Source organism: Xiphophorus maculatus, chromosome 13 (assembly GCF_002775205.1).
Source record: "Xiphophorus maculatus strain JP 163 A chromosome 13, X_maculatus-5.0-male, whole genome shotgun sequence".
NCBI lineage: Eukaryota > Metazoa > Chordata > Actinopteri > Cyprinodontiformes > Poeciliidae > Xiphophorus > Xiphophorus maculatus.
Genome location: NC_036455.1, coordinates 14,320,437 through 14,330,021, shown reverse-complemented (window position 1 = coordinate 14,330,021; position 9,585 = coordinate 14,320,437). Strand labels below are relative to the sequence as shown.

The window sequence follows — 9,585 nt, the reverse complement described above, 5'->3', positions numbered from 1 at the left end:
GTTTCCATCTTTGCTTCCAGGCAGCAGCAGGTGAAACCGAACCACTGGGCCGGTGTGGGAAGGAGGCAGGCGGACAGCGAGGCGGTCCGACGTGAAAATGGTTCAGGTTTTAATATCAGAGTTCAGCGTCTGGTGGAAGCGGATCGACAGGAAGAGGCAGTGGGACGATTTGGAGTGAAAGGCGCTGAAAGCTTTTCTCCTCCATGCTGCTGGTGACAGCAGAGCCGCCTGCTTCCTGCGTGACGACACGCTGCGTTTACTTTATCTACTGCAGGTTAGCGAACGCAGCACGCCGCCGTTAGCCTACACATTTAAACGCTGATGCAACACGACATCAAGATCACCTCTCCTGTCTGCTGCTGACAGAGGAACGAGCAAAACACACAGGCAGGTGGAAATATTGGTGTGTTAAGATCAAAATGAAAAGAATTCAATTTATTTTCATTTATAATTCAACAGAACTCTTTGCCTTGAGCTATACATAAAACTTGCTGCACTTAACTAAATCCATTTTTCAACCCTCAAAAGAGTCATGACATACCAGTAGCTCCAGAAGTGACTGGGAAAATGAAACTTGAGAAGATTTTTTTGGCCTCATAATGGTTTCCTCTATTCTCAAACTAGTTTTGAAGAATGCGACGCTGCAGTCGGAGCAGAGGCCGATAGATCACCGCCGATAAATCACTGCCGATAAATCACCGCCGATAAATCACCGCCGATAAATCACTGCCGATAAATCACCGCCGATAAATCACTGCCGATAAATCACCGCCGATAAATCACCGCCGATAAATCACCGCCGATAAATCACTGCCGATAAATCACCGCCGATAAATCACCGCCGATAAATCACCGCCGATAAATCACCGCCGATAAATCACTGCCGATAAATCACTGAATCGCATCAGACAAAACAACATTTTCCAGATCAGTTTATTTCAATAAAAAACTGATGAAACTGAACAATAACTGCAGCTGTGAATCTGTCTGCTGTTGGTGCTGCTGTTGGTGCTGCAGTGCAGCGCTGTGCTGATCTGAAGCTGCAGATGATAAAAAGAACAAAACAGAGATTATCACAGATTAAACCAGAGTTATGAAATAATCTGCACTAAATAAACCATCATAAAATCTGACTGGTTTACCTCCACAGCTGCTCACCTTCCCAGTAACCAACCATGAGGTCACTGAGCTGATGCTGGTTGCCACGGTTACGCCGATCAAACAGGAAGTGGTCACTATGGGTCAGAAATTTAGATGTAAATATTATATTTGTGGACCTGGATGCAGGCAGAGTCAGATCTGGTTCAGCAGCAGATTTATTTTGAAATGAATTTCTGTTCGGAGCGCGAAGCTTCAGGAAGAAAACCGGGAACAAGAGAGAGAAAACAAGCCGGACTGAAGCAAAACCTCATCAATAAATCTTTGGATCAAACCGACAGAAAGGAAGGACGAAGAGATGAGGAGCGGGTCGAGCGCTCGTCTAATCCGGCCGTCACGCCGCGGCGGCGGCGCCGTAATGTGATTTGGTCTGAATTAAAACGCTGGGAATTGGATCTGCGGTAAAAGGCCGTGTCAGGAGGGAAGAAATGAGAACGTCGGCGAACACAGGAAGATGAACGACTGTCTGGGAGACGAAGAGAGGAAGAGGAGGAATAGGAGCCTTCATCACGCCCATGACCTCATCATCATCATCACCTGCTTCACCTTCAGATGGTTGCAGGTTTCCTGTAGCAGTTTCAGCTTTGGTTTAAAAGAACTCGGTGTTTCAGCAGCTTTGCAGTTTTATGGAAGTTTGTCCAGATTGTTGAATTATTCAGGTTGTATTTGGTCTTTAATTTCTTGTTGTTCTCTGTAAGGTTATTCCTGGTTTATTGGGAGAGTCTGGATTTTACTTTGAAAGTGTTACTTCCTGTTGAGCCAACTGTTAGAAAAACAAACTGCAGAAAGATCAACGCAGTTTAGACGCCCAATTCCACCAGTCTGTTAAAAATAAATGATCTCAAAAGATCATTTATTTTATTTTTAACAAAGGGAAACGGAGACACTGAGTTGATGTTTCCAGTCGTGGGAATAAACGGAGAGCAGACCAGAGCGTCATGTTGGTGGAGGAAGAACCAGAGTCAGCTTTACTGGCCAAGCAAAGCAAAATCTGGTTCAGTAAAGACGTTCAGAAGAAACATGCAGGAAGGAACATAATGGGAGCTGTACTTCACATCATGTTCAAACTGTTTTCTACAGCAAAGAACAGCAGAAATTTATGAAAGCATTACAGACACTAGACTCCCTCTAGTGGTCTGGAGGACTTCTGACTTCTGTGGAGAAAGTTTTCAGGTTATTTTTCCCCATTTGTGGAAGTTTTTGCTTTTCTTTTCTGTGGTTTAAATTTCATTTTGTTTGCAGCGTTTTTCTGTTGCTTTTTATTGTTTTTATTATTTGTTTTGTTTTATTATCAGTTGGGGCAAAACTGTAAATATAAGACAGTTCTTAAACGTGGGACTTAAGTAATAATATTTCTGTTTTTGTTCTTAAGAATTTCAGGAGGTTCAATTGTTTCATATTCATGAAAGACTGAAAAAACTCTATAATTACCAAACTAAAGGATTTTTCTCTCTGACTCTCAGTTACAATCAATATTTTTGTCCCAAATGTTCTTCCATACAGGAACAGCTGACAGTGTGAGGAGAAGGAAGCAGAAACTACAGGATGGAAAACCTGCAAAGGAAAAAGATTTCCTGGGATTCAAGTCAAAACTTTACCAGAAATAAATGTTTTAAAATAATTTCTGTGTTAATTTTTTACTCTAGAGCCAAACTCTAAATAAGAGACAGAATATGAAAAATAGTGATGAATCAATAAGACTCTGCAGTCAAATGCTGCCCTCTATGGGCCAGCAGCGTAACTACATGTTAGACAGATTCAGATGGACCTGACTACTTCCTGGTTTGGGTGGTTTTCCTCTCTAAATGCTCAGTTTTTCCAGGAAGTAAAACTGTTTGGCTGTCATCCTCTTCCTCGGCTGCTTTAACTCAACACTCTGAATGTTTGAATCTCTGCTGCCAGGATAAAACTGCTTTTATTTGTGCAGATTTTGCAGAATGCTGAACAGACGTCGGAAAGCAGCGGCTGATCCTGAGCAGCAGATCCAGACCTTCGTCTTTCTGTTTCTGTGCAGGAAGTGGCTCCTGCCGTCAGACTCACCGAGGCGCCTCACACAGGATTTCCACGCGATCCGCGCTCTGCTTCATGATGATGCATGAACTGATGTTTCTGTGCGAGACGCTCTGAGGAGCGATGGGACTCAATGAAGCACAAAATGATTCCTACAAACTTTCCCTCCCGGCTGCAGCGTTCATAAATCAGCCGACTGAAGCTCTGCAGGGGGAAGGAAATAAATGTGTTGCTTTGTTATCCGTCAGATCTGTCATTTATCATCATGTTGCTGCTGCAGAGAGCCGAGCGCTACCTGGACTCCTGCGTCGGTCCTGAATCCATCAGAGCGACTCAGAGACGAGTTACCGCAGCAACAGATCTGTTCACACCATCAGCTTCATCCCAGCGAGGAGCAACAGAGACGCTCCGGCACAAACAAAGTCTCTACGAACAGAGAACATCCAGATGGTCCTGAGGTGAAACCAGAAGGAGCGCCGGCCTGCGGGAAGAAATCAGAACCACATGTAGGAGCCGGACGGAGAAACAAAACGAAACTTTTAACAAAGAAACATTAGGAGTTTAAACAGCGAGGAGATGGAGGAGAAAAGATCCAGACGAGCCAATCAGATCATCACAGGTCGGAGAGACGAAGCTGACGGGCAGAGAGGACGCACTGCAAAAACACAAAGCGTTAGTTTCAAGTGAAAATATCTTAATACAGTAACACCATGGAGAAAATGTCTCGTTATAAATGAAATAATCTGAAACGAAACCAGAAGCTTTTTCATTAACATTAAGGAATTAGTGACTTAAAATAAGCTCATATTTCTTTCTGAGAAGTTACCTGTAAGTTAGTTTTCTCTTATTTTAACTGTATTCAGATATTTACACCTGAAACTAGACCAACAATATTTATTAATATTTTTGTTTTTGCAGTGTGAAGGAAGAGACGACAAACAGAAACACCTGAAACCAAACTCAGAAATCTAAGCAATAAAATAATAAATGAATAAATAAAGGAACAAAACACAAACATGGCAACAGCAACACAATGATAAACATAAAAACCCACCAGAAAGCATCAAAACCTCCCTTTGCATCATGTTACTTTAATACTTTAGTTTTTATCTTCCAATAAAACCTAGAAATGAGAAGATAGAGCAGCGAACAGCATTTCGTTTGAATCCTCCTGCTGACGCCAAACTGCAGATATTGTTTTTATTTCAGGCCTTTGATAAATTATTAAAGTTATTTATTCTTTTTCTGGTGTTTTGAGTCGGAACCTTTTAGAAAAGTGAAATTAAACCTGAGTGACCCGCTGCGCTCCTGGTTCGGATACGATCAGAATCATTTTTCTCCTGGAGAGCAGCGCCAACCTCCTGAACTCCTCAACAACCGAGAAACAAAACGGCTCAACAATGAAACGTTTTCTTTCAGGAAGCTGCCTTTACATTCACAAACACAAAGTGTTTTACATCCTTCATAAACCAGACAGTCTCTGAGTCTCTTTGTTCACAATTTAGATTTTTAAAGGTACACATTTTCATCAAACCGTTAGTCTGCATTATTCCATTCAGTTTAAATCTCCCTCCCCAGACAGTCTGGGTTTTCTCCCATTCACTTGGATTTTCTACTGAACCAATCAGTGAACAGAAGGAGGCGTTGTGATGGATGATGTTCATTTTCTGCCGTTTTAGGATCGTCTGTCTGCAGGTTTAGTGACGGCAGAAAACCATCAGTCGCCTCGTTCAGATCAGAGCGGAGGACGGTTATTTACAGACAACACTGCAAAAACTAAATATTACCCAGACGTTTTGTCCAGATATCTCAGTACGCTTGAAAAAAGACAAACTGACTTAAAAGTAACTTTAAGTAAAAGATGTAAGTCTGTTTAAAATGAAAAGCTCTAGTTCTATTGGCAGATTATTTCAAAACATTTTCCATTTTTCTGCCAATGGAACTAAAACTTTTCATCAATATTAAGGAATTATTTACTTAAAACAAGCCTCTACATTTTGCTAAAAAGTTACTTTTAGTTAGTTTGTCTAATTTCAGGTTCACTAAAGTATTAGCACTAGAAACTAAACCAAAATCGCTTGGAAATATTTGGTATTTTTGCAGTGAATTTCCAGTCATTGTCATAGTGTTGAACCAGTTCATTTCATAATCAAATGTTAGCAACTGGGTAAAATTTAGAAGGTCAACAGCCTCCAGGAAGCCATCGATCCTGAGTCCGGAGGATGAAGTGCAGGACATCGTCTCTCTGTCCTTCTGGGACAAAACCGACTTCGTTGACCAGAAGTCCGGCTCTTCGCCGGTGGAGCAGGATGGCAGCGTCTCTTTCTCTTCCTCAGAAGCTCCAGGTGTTTGAAGGTCCAGTTGTTCCTGCGGCTGCAGGAGCTTCAGCAGTTCGTATTTCACGCCGCTGCTCTGCCCATTAGCTTCAATCATGGCGTTAATAATGAAACAGGTGCTTTGCTTTTGTTACCAATCTGTCTTATTTGCCATTCAGCCACTTACGGCTCTTCCTCTGAACTCATATTGGCGCAGCCGGCCTGGTGGCCATTAATATTGGATGAAGTGGGAGCATAATAACCTGAGCTCCTGTGACTGGAGGCTAACGCCGCGCTCTCTGGGCTCTGCAGGAATATTAATTACTGCCACAGCATTATGAGCATTAGAATGATTCACATGAAGCAGCTTCTGGTGCATCAAGATGAGCAGCTGCGTCTGATGGGGACATCCATGGTTTTATTTTGAAAAATCAGTTAAAACCTCCTCCTTCCTGTTCCTTCCTTCAGCTCTGTTCCTAGGTGTTCAGGTGATCTGGACCCAGAACCCGCCTGCGTCCGGTTCCGGCCACCTCAACCCGGCCGAGGCTTTATTAAAAAGTCTTCATGGTGACGGCGGCTGAGCCCGGCTCGCCGCCGCAGGGAGCCGTTAAAACATGGCGATCAGGAAGCAGATGGAGACAGGAAGGCCTGGACCGACGGACGGAGTTTCCTGCTGACCATCAGCAAACACAGGCTGAAGACGATCATCTGTCAGACCCGTCAGAAACATTTCTGGGTTCTGCAGCTGAAAACTCCAGCTGGTTCTGGATGGTTAAACCAAACCGTCTTCCAGCAGCTGAAGGAACCAAACCAGAAGAGAGAAGGAAGAGTTTTCCCTCTGAGGCCGTTCGTCACGTTGCAGGCGGTTCTGTCTGGTTCCGTCGGGTCTCTGCTGAGCGTTCTTCGTCTCTCCGACAGTTAATGAGACTTTTGATGCTTTTTGTGTTTCTCCAGTTTTGACATGAAGATTTTTTTCTGCACAGAGAAACTCTCTGCAGAGAACAGTTTGCCACAGATCACATCTGTTGTTTACTCGCTCACACTAGAGGAAGAACGGAGAAGCTGTGTTATTGTGAACGTTCGCTCACTCCCACATGCTGTCACGCCGTCTGAAAGGACACTTCACACGTCTCCTCTCTGACTCACAGCTTAAACTCTGAACGCTCTGTTCCTGTTTGGCTTCGCATCACAACACCAGCAAAAAATGAAATGATGAACTCTGAGCTTCACATCACTGTGGAGGCCAACAGCTGGGGGCATCCTTAAAAAGTCTTAAAAAGTCTAAAACAAAGGCCTTAAAATGTCTTAAATTCATTTTAAAAATACATGTAAAATGACCTTAAATACATTAATCACAGCCTGTTACAATAAGTAATTAATTAATCACATGACGAATTCAAATGAGCTCAATAATTTCCATTCTGATTCTATTTTAAAAGGTAATTTTGTTTGCAGAGACATGATAATATGTTTTATTTTAGGTTTTATGGTTTGTATTCCTATTTTATTTATAGTTATTGGTTCTTCTATTTTATTTTAGATACTTAAAACATCTTTCAGTTCCAGTGTGAAATTTACTAAATTAAACTGAAAACTTATAAAAATACAAGATTTTCAATATGATACTTGCACCATTCAAGTATTATATTGTCTACATTACATATACATAATCTATATAATACTTGGTTCAAAACAAAAATATTATAGTTTATCACAACAATTATTGGGATCATTTCTCAGCCAGCAAACTGTTTTATCCTGGGAGGAATAGATGTAGAAGCAGTTTGTTTTTCTAGCAGGATTTTCCTGTCAGATAAATGTTGATGTGCCACTGACAGCAGGCAAGCAGCTAATATATGCTAGCTAACCAGCTAGCAGCTAATATATGCTAGCTAGCCAGCTATCAGCTAATATATGCAAGTTAGCCAGCTAATGGGTAATATATGCTAGCTAGCCAGGTAGCAGCTAGTATATGCTAGCTAGCGGCTAATATATGCTAGCCAGCCAGCTAGCAGCTAATATATGCTAGATAGCCAGCGGCTAATATATGCTAGCTAGCCAGCTAGCAGCTAATATATGCAAGTTAGCCAGCTAATGGGTAATATATGCTAGCTAGCCAGGTAGCAGCTAGTATATGCTAGCTAGCGGCTAATATATGCTAGCCAGCCAGCTAGCAGCTAATATATGCTAGCTAGCCAGCGGCTAATATATGCTAGCTAGCCAGCTAGCGGCTAATATATGCAAGTTAGGCCTCAGAAATAAAGATGTTTATCATAAGTGACAAAGATCTAAAAGTTTTAACAGACTTACTGAAGCCTGCAGGTTTTCCTCCGTCCTCAATCAGCTGAATGTCTTCGTTTAGAAAAACTCCTGGAGGGAGCGGGAACAAATCCTCTCCTCAGGAAACTTCCAGAACTTCCAGCATCAGGAGGAAGTTTCTGAATAGCCGCAGAGTAATGAGACAACAGCATGGCCGACGTTTTGCTGACGCCTGTAGAATTTTACTTTCTAATTAATAATGAAAGCCTCCACCATCCACTTCCCTCTGACACAGGAACTGTTTTTAATTCCTGCTCCGAGCGTCTGCAGCTCCCAGGAGATCGCTCATCCAGGAATCCGTCCAGGAAAAGGTCAGCAGCAGTTCAGCAGATCCGGTTTGTCTCCTGGGAAAAGTCACAGAGGCTCGTCAGTAAAACTCCCTCAGCTGGTAATTTATGGCCTCCAAAACTTACAAAACACACAAAACATTCAGAGCTAAAAAACAAAACTGAACAAAAACACAGAAAATATGCAAGATGTGCAGAAACTTATAGAACTTTAAAAAATGCATGTCAGCTTCGTATTGTTAGAAACTGAAGTTGGCTTTTATTGCAGTTTCCCATAAAAGGTTAAAGGGCAAATCTGCCTAATTTTTCACTTTGAACATCTTTAATCTAAAACCTTTTAGGATATTTTATAATAAATATTTAGAAGCGTCTGCAGTTTGTGAGCCTTCATCTGATCTGTGAAGGTTCTCTGATCTTTGTCCTGAAACAAAGATTTCAAACTATTCCTCACACAGTTCAGGAAAATATGATTTGAAGTTTTGTAGGTTTTTTAATATTAAAGATCATCTGGGTCACAAAAAGTTTTTTTCTTTTGTCATTTCCTGCATGGAAGCTGCTACTGTAAAAAAAAAAAAAACATGTTTGATTGTAGAAATTAATCCTAAAAAAGGAAAAACCCTGATGCATCAGTTGGACAGAACTCCAGGAACATTTATTCATGCATTTAACAATAATTTAGCGTCTGTGTTTGGATATATTCATCACAATAAGGTCCAAACTGTGTGACGTTAATATTGACTCGTTTTAGCAGACAAAAAAAAAGATTTTCTTCCAGTAATTATTAAACCAAGCAGCATAAAATCTGGTTGTGCTGCTTTAATTTATGACATGTTTGTAAATACAGTGAATATTGAGAAATTAAGAAATATTATTAGACAAAATAAAAAGGAGTTTTATCACAATTTTATAGCAAAACTAAAATCCAGGAATCATGAAAAGTGCTCAGTAGTTTCAGTAAAATTAAAGTTAAGAGGAAGTTTTTCATATTGTTGTTAGAAATTAAAATTACAGATGATACCAAAGAAAATGCAAACAAATCTGAGGAGTATTTTGTAAATGGAGATGATTGATGGGCGTCTGGAGACAGAATGAAACGATGAGAAACACATGAAAACCTGAGATGAATATAATAATATAATAAATACTTTAGCTTTTCATTTATAACGTTTCCTTTCAGATTCACAAATGAAAACAGCAGAACTCACTCCGTTTTTAAAGTGCTGATAAACATTAATTCTCCGGTTACAAACTTCTCTTCTCTCAAATTTCAGAAAAATTGTTTCTGCACTTTATAATTTCATGGAAAAATATTCATTATGATCTGATTGTTGATAAAGATTTAGAGCCAAAAGGTCGACGTCAAAATGTAGCTGGTTTAATTTTGCTACAAAGATTTTTTTTTAGACATTGAAAAAACTTTTAAATGCTTAAAAAAGTTTTTTTTTAATTATTTTTTTAAGCATTTGTTTTTGTGTTTTTACATCAAATCACAGATT

General features: G+C 40.5%; 1 long non-coding RNA gene across 2 annotated transcripts; it reads right to left on the bottom strand.

Annotated features, from left to right (window-relative positions):
* Positions 1–971: 971 nt before the first annotated feature.
* LOC111610524 lies at positions 972–8,133 on the bottom strand. 2 transcript variants are annotated; one of them, XR_002753682.1, is made up of 5 exons: positions 7,794–8,133; positions 3,464–3,823; positions 3,199–3,372; positions 1,143–1,235; positions 972–1,040 (listed from the first exon to the last, which is right to left on the bottom strand). It is a non-coding gene; the product is annotated as an uncharacterized LOC111610524 (long non-coding RNA). The 2 variants fall into 2 exon arrangements; XR_002753683.1 differs by having other exon boundaries at positions 976–1,040; positions 1,159–1,235.
* Between the last annotated feature and the right edge of the window lie 1,452 nt (positions 8,134–9,585).